Source organism: Salmo salar, chromosome 01 (genome assembly GCF_965601325.2).
Source record: "Salmo salar chromosome 01, fSalSal1, whole genome shotgun sequence".
In the NCBI taxonomy this organism is placed as follows: domain Eukaryota; kingdom Metazoa; phylum Chordata; class Actinopteri; order Salmoniformes; family Salmonidae; genus Salmo; species Salmo salar.
In genome coordinates, this window is record NC_138291.1 from 153,094,535 (window position 1) to 153,108,479 (window position 13,945).

Consider the following 13,945-nt stretch of genomic DNA (forward strand, 5'->3'; position numbering starts at 1 on the left):
GACTGCCTCGCCTGGTTCACCAACTACTTCTCTGATAGAGTTCAGTGTGTCAAATCGGTTGTCCGGACCTCTGGCTGTCTCTTTGGGGGTTCCACAGGGTTCAATTCTCGGGCCGACTCTCTTCTCTGTATACATCAATGATGTCGCTCTTGCTGCTGGTGATTCTCTGATCCACCTCTATGCAGACGACATCATTCTGTGTACTTCTGGCCCCTCTTTGGACACTGTGTTAACTAACCTCCAGACGAGCGTCAGTGCCATACAACTCTCCTTCCACGGCCTCCAACTGCTCTTAAATGCAAGTAATACTAAATGCATGCTCTTCAACCGATCGCTGCCCGCACCTGCCCGCCCGTCCAGCATCACTACTCTGGACGGTTCTGACTTAGACTATGTGGACAACTACAAATACCTAGGTGTCTGGCTAGACTGTAAACTCTCCTTCCAGATGCACATTAAGCATCTCCAATCCAAAATTAAATCTAGAATTGGCTTCCTATTTCTCAACAAAGCCTCCTTCACTCATGCTGCCAAACATACCCTCGTAAAACTGACCATCCTACGATCCTCGACTTTGGCGATGTCATTTACAAAATAGCCTTCAACACTCTACTCAATAAATTGGATGCAGTCTATCACAGTGCCATCCGTTTTGTCACCAAAGCCCCATATACTACCCACCACTGCGACCTGTACGCTCTCGTTGGCTGGCCCTCGCTTCATACTCGTCGCCAAACCCACTGGCTCCAGGTCATCTACAAGTCTTTGCTAGGTAAAGCCCCGCCTTATCTCAGCTCACTGGTCACCATAGCAGCACCCACCCGTAGCACGCGCTCCAGCAGGTATATCTCACTGGTCACCCCCAAAGCCAATTCCTCCTTTGGCCGCCTTTCCTTCCAGTTCTCTGCTGCCAATGACTGGAACGAACTGCAAAAATCACTGAAGCTGGAGACTCATATCTCCCTCACTAGCTTTAAACACCAGCTGTCAGAGCACCTCACAGATCACTGCACCTGTACATAGCCCATCTGTAAATAGCCCATCCAACTACCTCATCCCCATACTGTATTTATTTATTTATCTTGCTCCTTTGCACCCCAGTATCTCTACTTGCACATTCATCTTCTGCACATCTATCACTCCAGTGTTTAATTGGTATATTGTAATTACTTCACCACCATGGCCTATTTATTGCCTTACCTCCCTTCTCTTACCTCCTTTGCACTGTATTATTGACTGTATGTTTGTTTATTCCATGTGTAACTCTGTGTTTTTGTATGTGTCGAACTGCTTTGCTTTATCTTGGCCAGGTCGCAGTTGTAAATGAGAACATGTTCTCAACTAGCCTACCTGGTTAAATAAAGATGAAGTAAAATTCAAAAAAGATAACAAAAATGTGACTAACAAAATATGAAGAGTTGGTGTGTGTGGAGTTGTGACCTGCTGGGCTAGTCGTCCTGCCTTATCTGTCAACATGTAGTCTGTCTGCTGTCTGCGGGAGGCTTACCCCCTCACCCTCAATACACATAGCTGCTGTTAAAGTAGGGGAGAACAACAGGGGTCAGCCATTAGATGAATCTGATTGAGCTGGTTGGAGGTTCCACACAAAGACATTCTAGAAGGCCTCTAGCCTCCAGGTTTAATGGCCAGACCGACACACTTCCTACTCCACCAATTAACAGGTAGTTTAGGAGGTGAGGTCATTATTGGTTAGGATTACCAGGGGATTATTCTATCAATAGAAACAGTAAAACATACAGTTTGTACCAGGTTAGGGAGTTTAGGGAGGTGTAATTAATCACAGAGCAGGTACTGTATTCTATAGCAGTGAAGAACCTGAGCGCGGTGAGAGGGAGATTTCCCTCGGTGTCCCCCGGAGTGGGCCATTCTGAGGCTGTAAATCATGTGATGGGGGCGAGTGTGCATTGGAATGTGAGTGCGTGACAGTGATGGAAGTGAGCTGCCAGACGGGCGGCGGTTAAGCTGACATGTAGAGCTGCGGCCCTGTGACACGGGGAGAGCGAGTCCTCTAGCGAGTTGGAGAGTCAAACAGGTTATGAAGTCAGGCAGAACAGTGTGGAAGTGACAGGAACCAGGAGCTGACAGAGGAAGTAAAAGACGTCACGTCGTCAACACGGACACCACCCCTTTGATGTATTTCCAGGCGGCTCAGGACAACCACAGCCCACGATTCATCTGATGTACGACATTTACACACAACAGAAGACCCGAACCCATTGATGTTCAGTAATCTCTACAAAGAACACAGACACAACCGGTTTGGGCATTTCCGATAGACTGCACTTTTGTTGCCGTTTTATTATGACAATTTCTCCACGTTGTTATTTTGCTGTTTTCACTTGTTGGATAACAACAAGTACATTGGAGAAAGACAGTGTATTATGCTATGAGAGCATGCCCAGGCCAGGCAGAGTACTAAGTGTAAAGCCTGGGTACGGTAGTTGGCAGCAAGTTGTTGATCCTATCACCTCCTCTGACAGTCTGTGGTCATGCCTGAGGTACCCATTGACCTGAATAGATTGGTGGTTAATCATCGTTCATGCTGATTAGCAGATTGTTTTAGCTGTCCAGGGGAACAGGCAGGCGGTTGTAAATGGCTCACAGTGTGCTAGCTGGTTCTGCTCTGGAAAATGTGTTTCTTATAAGAGCTTCTCATGACAGTGGGCAATTGCGAAAGATGCCTTTGTTACGTGTCTTCTCATTTCAAAGGGGGGCATTGAAATCCTTTGTTTAGATACCCTGGGGATTTTGGCTTACCAGAAACCTATCATGGTTCAAATAATTTTTTGTCTTTCATTGGAAATGGCAGGACAGTACATTTCTGTTATTGTGTGTTCTGTTGGGAGATGATTAGGGTTTTCATTATGAGCTGAGGTCTGGTTAGGGACTGGAGGGAGATAAAGGACAGCTGTTGGTCTTAGGACGCTCTCATTATTAATGACATAATACAAATAATAATAATAATAATAATAATGGTGAGTTTTAATATTCTTTAGATTAGGACAAATATATAATTCTTACGTCATGTTGTGTCATCTTGACGATCACATGTTACTTACTAGATTATTAAAAGTAGGTGAATATATTTTCAGTATCATAATGATTAAAGACGGGTCACTGACTTCTCTGACCTATTCAGTGGTGGACAAAGTACCCAACTATCATACTTGAATAAAAGTAAAGATACCTTAATAGAAAATACTCAAGTAAAAGTAAAAGTCACCCAGTAAAATTCTACTTGAGTAAAAGTATAAAGTATTTGGTTTAAAATATTATCAAAAGTAAAAGTATAAATCATTTCAAATTCCTTATATTAAGCAAACCAGATGGCACAATTGTCTTGTTTTTTTATTTACGGAAAGCCACGAGGCACACTCCAACATTCAGACATAATTTACAAACGAAGCATGTGTGTTTAGTCAGTCTGCCAGATCAGAAGCAGTAGGGATGACCAGTAATGTTCGGTTGATAAATGCGTGAATTTGACTATTTTCCTGTCCTGTTACAGTAAGCATTCAAAATGTTACGTGTACTTTTGTGTGTCAAGGAAAATGTATGGAGTAAAAAGTACAATATTTTCTTAAGGAATGTAAAAAGTACAATATTTTCTTAAGGAATGCCTGTTTGGCCCTGTCCGGGGTAACCGTCGGGAAGGGCCACATTGTTTCCCGTCCCCTCCTGTCTCAGCCTCTAGTATTTATGCTGCAATAGTTTCTGTCGGGGGCTATGGTCAGTCTGTTATATCTGGAGTATTTCTCCTGTCTCATTCGGTATCCTGTGTGAATTCATGCTCCCTCTAATTCTCTCTCTCTCTTTTTCTCTCTTTCTCTTTCTCTCTCCTTCTCTCTCTCCTTCTCTCTCTCTTTCTCTCTCTCCTTCTCTCGGAGGACCTGAGCCATAGGACCATGCCTCAGGACTACCTGGTCTGACGACTCCTTGCTGTCCCCAGTCCACCTGGTTATGCTGCTGCTCCAGTTTCAACTGTTCTGCCTGCAGCAATGGAACCCTGACCTGTTCAGTGGACGTGCTAACTTATCCTGGACCTGCTGTTTTGGACTCTCTCTCGACCGCACCTGCTGTCTCTAACTCTGAATGATCGGCTATGAAAAGCCAACTGACATTTAATCCTGGGGTGCTGTCCTGTTGCACCCTCTACAACCACTGTGATTATTATCATCTGACCCTGCTGGTCATCTATGAATGTTTGAACATCTTGGCCATGTTCTGTTATAATCTCCACCCGGCACAGCCAGAAGAGGGTTGGCCACCCCTCAGAGCCTGGTTCCTCTCTAGGTTTGTTCCAAGGTTCGGGATTTTCTAGGGAGTTTTTCCTAGCCACCGTGCTTCTACATCTGTATTGTTTGCTGTTTGGGGTTTTAGGCTGGGTTTCTGTACAGCACTTTGTGAAATCGGCTGATGTAAAAAAGGGCTTCATAAATCAATTTGATTTGATTTTATTTGATTTAGTGCAGTAAAAGTAAAAGTAGTCAAAAATATAAATAGTAAAGTACAGATACCCCCAAAAACTACTTAAGTAGTACTTTAAAGTATTTTACTTAAGTACTTTACACCACTGGACCTATTCACCATTACTGTAGAGCAGTGGTTCCCAAACGTTTTATAGTCCCGTACGCCTTCAAACATTCAACCTGCAGCTGCGTACCCCTTCTAGCACCACAGTCAGCGCACTCTCAAATGTTGGTTTTGCCATCATTGTAAGCCTGCCAGACACACACTATACGAAACATTTATTAAACATAAGAATGAGTGTGAGTTTTTGTCACAACCCGGCTCGTGGGAAGTGACAAAGGGCTCTTATAGGACCAGGGCACAAATAATAATATAAACTCAGCAAAAAAAGAAACGTCCTCTCACTGTCAACTTCGTATATTTTCAGCAAACTTAACATGTGTAAATATTTGTATGAACATAAGATTCAACAACTGAGACATAAACTGAACAAGTTCCACAGATGGAATGATGTGTCCCTGAACAAAGGGGGGGTGGGGTCAAAATCAAAGGTAACAGTCAGTATCTGGTGTGGCCACCAGCTGCATTAAGTACTGCAGTGCATCTCCTCCTCATGGACTGCACCAGACTTGCCAGTTCTTGCTGTGAGATGTTACCCCACTCTTACTCCAAGGCACCTGCAAGTTCCCAGATGTTTCTGGGGGGGAATGGCCCTAGCCCTCACCCTCCGATCCAACAGGTCCCAGACATGCTCGATGGGATTGAGATCCGGGCTCTTCGCTGGCCATGGCAGAACACTGACATTCCTGTCTTGCAGTAAATCACGCACAGAATGAGCGGTATGGATGGTGGCATTGTCATGCTGGAGGGTCATGTCAGGATGAGCCTGCAGGAAGGGTACCACATGAGGGAGGAGGATGTCTTCGCTGTAACGCACATCGTTGAGATTGCCTGCAATGACAACAAGCTGAGTTCGATGATGCTGTGACGCACCGCCCCAGACCATGACGGACCCTCCACCTCCAAATCAGTCATGCTCCAGAGTACAGGCCTCGGTGTAACGCTCATTCCTTCGAAGATAAACGCGAATCCGACCATCACCCCTGGTGAGACAAAACTGCGACTCGTCAGTGAAGAGCACTTATTGCCAGTCCTGTCCGGTCCAGCGACGGTGGGTTTGTGCCCATAGGTGACGTTGTTGCCGGAGATGTCTGGTGAGGACCTGCCTTACAACAGGCCTACAAGCCCTCAGTCCAGCCTCTCTCAGCCTATTGTGGACAGTCTGAGCACTGATGGCGGGATTGTGTGTTCCTGGTGTAACTCGGGCAGTTGTTGTTGCCATCTTGTACCTGTCCCGCAGGTGTGATGTTCGGATGTACCAATCCTGTGCAGGTGTTGTTACACGTGGTCTGCCACTGCAAGGACGATCAGCTGTCCGTCCTGTCTCCCGGTAGCGCTGTCTTAGGTGTCTCACAGTACGGACATTGCAATTTATTGCCCTGGCCACAACTGCTGTCCTCATGCCTCCTAGCAGCATGCCTAAGGCACGTTCACGCAGATGAGCAGGGACCCTGGGCATCTTTCTTTTGGTGTTTTTCAGAGTCAGTAAAAAGGCATCTTTAGTGTCCTAAGTTTTCATAACTGTGACCTTAATCGCCTACCGTCTGTTAGTGTCTTAACAACCGTTCCACAGGTGCATGTTCATTAATTGTTTATGGTTCGTTGAACAAGCATGGGAAACAGTGTTTAAACCCTTTACAATGAAGATCTGTGAAGTTATTATCTTTGAAAGTTATTATCTTTGAAAGACAGGATCCTGAAAAAGGATCGTTTCTTTTTTTGAGTTTAATAATAATAAATAATTTTGCTCTTTATTTAACCATCTTACATATAAAACCTTATTTGTTCATCGAAAATTGTGAATAACTCACCACAGGTAAATGAGAAGTGTGTGCTTGAAAGGATGCACATAACTCTGCAATGTTGGGTTGTATTGGAGAGAGTCTCAGTCTTAACAGCAGAGAAAACCCCCTAAATTATATGTTATCAACTTGAAATTTGATGACTTTTCCTAGAATGACCCCAACATTAGAAAAAGTGAAACATCGCCTTTGTTCATGTTTCCATGAAAGCTGTACACTACCAGGGTACAAAGATTGTCTTAGGGTAATTTTTGACCCGGCAGTTATGAAAACATTTACACACCACAAAAACCACAAAGACACACACACACACACACACATAAGGAGACATTTAGATTATGTGTGCTACTGATTGAACTCAGACAAAACTAAAACTTCTTATTAATGGTATCTGTTGCTTTTATGCCTTACTACTCGAAAGTCTTAATTCTTGGTCAAAAAAACTCCTGCGGCTTATTTTTCAAATTGCCATGTTTTGTTTCTAAATGTCTGTGCAAGAGTGAAGGTTTCATCAAGTTGTGAGACTTTTGCACATATAACACACTGTGGCTGAGGAAAGGCACTACTCCCATTATAAGTGAACCCCAAATCAATGTAGTTCTCATCATATTTGCGCTTCTTCGATGGTCCAACGGCCCTGTCTGTTGTTCGGTGCTTTCCCGGTAAGGAGGCAGTAGCTCTTCGGCTGCATCAGATTCACAACTGTCAGTGTCCATGCTAGCTGGGCTAACAACAAATGTAGAATTACTGATGCTAGCATTGGATATTCTCGTGGAAGCAGAACAACTTGTGTCGTCGACAGGTGCAGGTGTAGTACTGCTGGTAGTAGCAGCTGGTAGTAGCAGTACTACCAGTAGAGCTGGTATATGTCTCTATGGACGCGGGCCTTACTTTTTTTTAACCATTTATCAATTTTCAAGCAAACGGAATGAGCAGCAGCTACGTTTGACTACATATGGACCGTTATTGGAATTCCCACGAGAGAGTAACAGTTAATGTGATTGGATGTTCATTATTTGACTAGGCTACCTGTATTTGACATTGTGTTGTTATTTTGCTGAACACTAGATGGTTTAATACAATTTTGGGCAGTGAAACGAGGCTACTCAGGCGAGAAAAAAACCTTACCCAAATGTATAGCCCTGTTGGAAAATATAAATAGACTGAAAATGTGACGAAAAAAAGAGAAAATAATAAAATAAAATAAAGTACTTAAAAAAAAAAGTGAATTGGAGTACCACCGACGGCATTGTGTGTACCCCTGGGGGTAGCTGAGGTAAAGGTAAAGCTTCACGCCTCAAGTGTCAGAAAGTCATGTAAGGTGTGTTCAGTGAGCTTTCTGCCTCAAACCAGGCAACAGTAGAGAAAGACAAGCCACGCAATCAGGAACATCTGTTGGACACTCTCCAGAGGCTGGAACAGTCTCTCAATTGATCATGTCCCCACAATGCCCTCCCTTTCTAACACACAGATACACAAGCATTCACGCAAGCACACACACACACACACGCACACAGACCAATGCAGGCACACACACACACACACACACACACACACACACACACACACACACACACACACACACACACACACACACACACACACACACACACACACACACACACACACACACACACACACACACACACACAGACCAATACACACACACACACACACACACACACACACAGCCCCCCTCACCCTTTCCCCTCTCCGTGCATTACTATTAATCTAAATCTCCATCGCTGGTTTAATTGCAGCCTTTGTTGGTGGCTGAGAAGTTTAATGATAGCTGCAGGCCTGATGCATTTGTATGCGTCACTGGAAGACATTCCTCTCAAGCTGAGAGTCTTCCCCATCCTGGCACGTAGGGGAGAAGGGTTGAAGTTACGGTCAAATCCAAACAGGCTGTAGTTGGTGTGTTTCGACCAATCACAACGTCTCATTCGCCAAGAAAAATGTCAGGTCAGCTGACACAGAGGGATGACACTGCGCACACTCAAACACAGACACATACAGACTGCACTGTACGCATGTACTGTACATGAACATGTTACGCAGTATAGCATCCTGTCATGTGTACCAGGTATCAAGTTTCACATTTGTCTGAGTGATGACAGCTTACCATGTACTGTGACCCCAATACAAATTCTGAAGGCTTCCCTATATGTGTTCATCATATGGCTTCATCATATGGCTGAACTGGCTGAACTGTTAACATACAGTAAGCATCCTGTACCTTTAGCCACCTAAAGGTTATTATAGCTGGTGGTGGTGAGGAGGTGGATGGTTGTTTAAGACTGTTGCTGAAAAACAGCAAGTGAGAGAACATGAGTAAGTTGACATATAAATACATCCCAAGATTTACACCCATTGGTTGAGAGAGAGGGAAGTAATAATTGCAAGAGTGAAACAGGGTGTCTCAGGGGGAGCAAAAAAACACATTTCCATTTCACACCTAACACTTGTGCAGGTTACACACTTGTACAGGACAAATATAAACAGCCCCTATTTGACCTTTAAATTGAAATAGGTGAAGGACATTCCGCACATGGCTAAAAGGAAAGAGGAGAACAATGAGATGCTATGCTGATGATGATACGTTTGTATTCATTCCCATTATGCCAGTAGAATAGGAAACAGAGTACATTTTCTGACGCTTACTGGATGAAGTTAAATGAGCATTCAGACCAGCCTTCCTGATTGAACTTTCGCCATCTACATTTACCATCTCCTGAGACTGCCTTATGAACCCTACTCTGAACCTCTCGAATATGATTCAACTCTCTGACTTGGACCACATATCAACTGTCCTTAGTGATGGTAGACTCTGTCAGAGGAATAACCACAACCCAAGAATAGGGTGATGGAAAAGGGAAGAAAGCAGAAAAAGAGATGACTGAATGAGTGAGTAGGAGAGTGCACGTCAAGACGTCATGCAGTCAGAGTCTGATCCAGGGGAAGATCAATATTGACTGGGGCACTTTGCTTCAGACAGACAGACAGACACCATTCATCCAAAAACGAACAAATCATCCTCCTACAACACAATAGATCATGTCTTGGTGCCACCACACAGACACACTGCTATGGCCCAATCCCAGATAAAGGTACAGGTATCTAACTATCTGTTGATCTAAAGTCACAGGAACTATTTCCTTTACACGCCCAGCCGTTATCATGTTATAGATCTAACCCTGCAAGTTAAGTGCCCTGCTAAAAGCATATGTACACAAACATTCCTGAGTGGAAGGTGGTGCGAGGCCTTTATCTCAAGTGAATCACCCACCTGATTTGTGACTGTCGTCATGCGTTTGACAACTACTACTAAATCTGCCCTCCCCAAGAACAACTGTCTGACGATGATGGATACGTGTCAAACCAATAGATAGATAGAAACAGAATGGACTAAGTAGAACACATAAGTTAAGGTTGCCAGTTTAGAGGGAAATTGTCCACAGACCAGGGTGCTGCTCAATGGTAAAATGCTCTGAGACACAAATATCTGAGGAAATGCGTTTTGAGTGGTTGAGTATATGGCGGACAGCTGTGGACGGTGGTGGCTTCAGAGTCCTATTCCCTTGATGGCTGGCTGGGCTGGGCTGGGCTGGGGTGAAAATGAAGAGAAGCAGAGGGGAAAAAGGTAACATTAGCCAGTGTGAATGGAGTCATTGTTTCTGCAGCTTAATTAGGCGTGACAAGTGAGGCGTGAACAGATTCCCATCATTAGGGCCCTAAAAAGTCCATTAGAATCAATGCCACGCTCCGGTCAGACTCACTGTCTGCTATAGCAGCCCGGGCCAAGCAGGCCACTGGATACAGTTACAGCAGCATGGCTAAAACAAGGCAACTCTATAGCCACACTAACACCCGAGGTAATGCAATTGACGCCACATTCTGGAAAAGGGATGAGAGGTGGGTTGGGGTGAAGGGTATGTGCGAGTGTGAGTGTATGTGAGTGCGGCGTGGTGGTGTGTGCATATGTATGCATGCGCGCGCGTGTGTGTGTGTGTGTGTGTGTGTGTGTGTGTGTGTGTGTGTGTGTGTGTGTGTGTGTGTGTGTGTGTGTGTGTGTGTGTGTGTGTGTGTGTGTGTGTGTAGATGGATTCTGGATTGCAGCTGGCAGGGTCCTGCGGCTGATAAACTGCTGGGATTAATGGGCACTTCTGGAGCCCAAGTGGCTCTGTCAATAGAGGGAAGAGCTGCCCAACCGGCCCATTGATCTGTTGTCTTGCTGGGTGCTGGGTGTAATTCCTGCACCCTAGGCCTGAGTGTTCCGCAGAGGGAAGGGGCTGCGGGAGACTGGACTAATGGTGGCGCCATCCATACACTCTCCTGGATTTGAGTACTCAGCGCTTTACTGCCTCCTCTGCTGTATGGAAAGTAACAGAGTATAGCTCAGCCCATATATGTATGTAAGCTACAGTACAGTAAAGCCTGATCAAATTACAGCACATAAAGCTATGGAATTCATATGAATTAATACCAGCTAAACCTACCCATGAAGGTGATATCCTTTGGGGTACAGAAGTATAGCTGGCCATAAAGAAAGGAGCAATTCCTATACATTAAAATATGTACACAGTACATTTGTTGAAGTCTTAAGGATGAGTCTATACAATTCTGTCTGTTTCTATATATTAACTATAACAGTATTTTGTGTGAGATTTAACTGACAACACCAATGGCACTTATCTTATAACAACAGTAGCACTTCTCTAATCCCACTTGTCAGAGCTAAAGCTCATACCCCTCTACAGTCCCTCAGTAAAATTCTCTTTTTAAGTTCCATGGCGAATGACAGTCATGCACAGATACGCTTCACAGACAACAAGGGGGGGACGGAGAGAGGGAGAGAAATGGAGAGAGGGAGGGAGAGAGGGGGGGTGAGAGGGGGGGTGAGAGAGAGGGAGGGAGAGATTGGGAGAGGAAAAGAGAGAGGAGAGAGGGGGAAGAGAGCGAGGGGGAGAGAGAGAGTGAGAGAGAGAGAGAGAGAGAGAGAGAGAGAGAGAGAGCGAGGGGGAGAGAGAGAGAGCGAGGGGAGAGAGAGAGAGAGAGAGAGAGAGAGAGAGAGAGAGCGAGGGGGAGAGAGCGAGGGGAGAGAGAGAGAGAGAGAGAGAGAGAGAGAGAGAAGGAGGGGGATAGACACAGTGTAATGGCTGCAGGGCAGAGTGCGTAACAGCATGCTGCCTTTATCTGCTCACCTCAGGATGTTGTTTTTACTTCGCAATGGCGGTCTGTGGCAGAGGGATCTCACACACACTGCTACACACACACTTAAGCACACACACTCACACAGACACACACACAGACACACACACACACACACACACACACACACACACACACACACACACACACACACACACACACACACACACACACACACACACACACACACACACACACACACACACACACACACACAAATGCATCTCTCTTCATGAGGCCATGCCCTGAAGCCACACAGAGAGAAAGAGAGTGAAAGAGAGAGTGAGGGACAAAAATAAAGCGAGAAAGAGTGAGAGGTGGGGATTGAGATGGATACAGATATGTAAAAAGAGAGAGAGAAAGAGAACAAAAAATATTGAGAGACTGACAGTCAGAGAGGAATGAGAGAAACAAATTGGCCAACAGAGGGAGAGAAAGATGAAGAGTGTGAGAAAGAAAGAAGGAGAGAGAGAGAGAGAGAGAGAGACAGAGGTACCAAACAAGTAGAAAGACTCGGGCCAGCACCCCCGGTGCAGGAGATAAGGGCCTGCTGAATATTTCATGTCTCTGACTGACAGCTCCTCTGGGTTTTAGGAGAGCCATGGCGCCCGCTTTACAGCCAAGAGGAGTCTCCTAGACAACCTCAACACACATCATGTGACAACACACACACAGGCAGACACGCCCGCACACACACGACAGACACACACATGCACATACATGTATGTGCATGAAGAGGACACACATTCACATGGGTCGGTCTATAAATAATGGGGCCAATGTGTGACATTGGGATAAACATTTCAACAAGGAATTAAAATTTGGTTTGAAACAACAACAAAAAATATTTGTATTCAGTTCCACATGTGTACTAAGAGGAATAAAAGTGAATACATGCAAATTGAGCCACAACTACATCTACTGTATACCACAACATAGGACTAGAACTATACATCCTTCAAGCAGGGTTCATACACACATTGGGAAGTCAAATTCAAGGGCTTTCAGAGACTTTTTCCAAGCTCTTCATTGTAATTTTTAAGGACCTCAATGTTATACAATTGTATAATTTATAAATTGTACATATAAGTCCTAATATAGAACTCCCCCCTCCCCCCCCAAAAAAAAGGCATGCAAAAAGTTTAACAAATATATAATCAAAAAGTAGACCATTACCACTTTAAGAATAATGTTGTTGCTGTTTGGTCTTGATATTCAAATGACATTCTAAAATGTGAGAATAATGTGGACTTTGCCTGACTAAATAGATTGGATGCATGGAGATTTTTCTGTAGCCTATGTAGCCGATACACATAAAGCCATGGCTAGCTGTAGCATTCATCTCACCATCTGAATCTCACCATTGCTGTTTTTATAATGAGAAAGTGTCCAAAAACCAGGTTCCTTTTTTAATTGGTATGGAAAGCCAAGTTAAAGCCAACATTAGATGTTGTCGTCCTCATAATAACTGCACCTGGTTTTACTGCAACAGAGCAGCGCAACACCCTTCAATTGAAGCGGTGGGAAACAAACGAAAGTGGCCACATCCAGGGGCGAAAATCTGATATCAACTTTTGGGGGGACAATTACATGAAATTTTCTCAAGAGCAATTCCTGAGGGGGACACCAAAAGTAGTGCTGTAACACATAGCCTACATTGTAATATGGTAAATGTATATTGAGGAACCAAAGAAATAAGGTGTTTGCCGTACTCCTAACTACCGGTACCCAAAACTACACAACTAATCACAACAGCAATACCATTGCCTTTAACAAATCTTAGTTCAGTCTCCAGTTTAAGTTGAGAGTGGGGGTATCCATGGAATTTTCCAATTATGTTCCTATTTTACAAGTAAAAAAAATTGAGAACCTTTCATAATGTTGCCAAACAAAGACTCAACAAACTTACCTGAGACTCCGTCTCTGCCAGTCTGTCCCTGCATATCTGTCCCCAACTCTGCTGTCTGTGTGCCATCTGTTGCCTGCTCTGCCTAATGACATCATTGTGAAACATTTCCATTAGAATTTCATTTCTTTCTTATGAATATTTTATCAACTAGTCTTTGAGATATTAGGCTACTAGGGTTCTTACTTTGCGTTTTGGTGTACTGAAAAATACTCTGATGTCCGTCTTTTATTTTTCTGCCATTTTTCTACCTGGCTGGCTGGCTACACACACACACAGTGTGTAGGTTATTTACAGTAGGAGATGGGCTTCTATCATCTTATCTTTTATCATTCTATTTGGGCTTCGATCTAAAAGGTAGCTAGCAAATGTGAACCGGATTAAAATGACAAGAGTTGACAGCTGTATGAGTTCA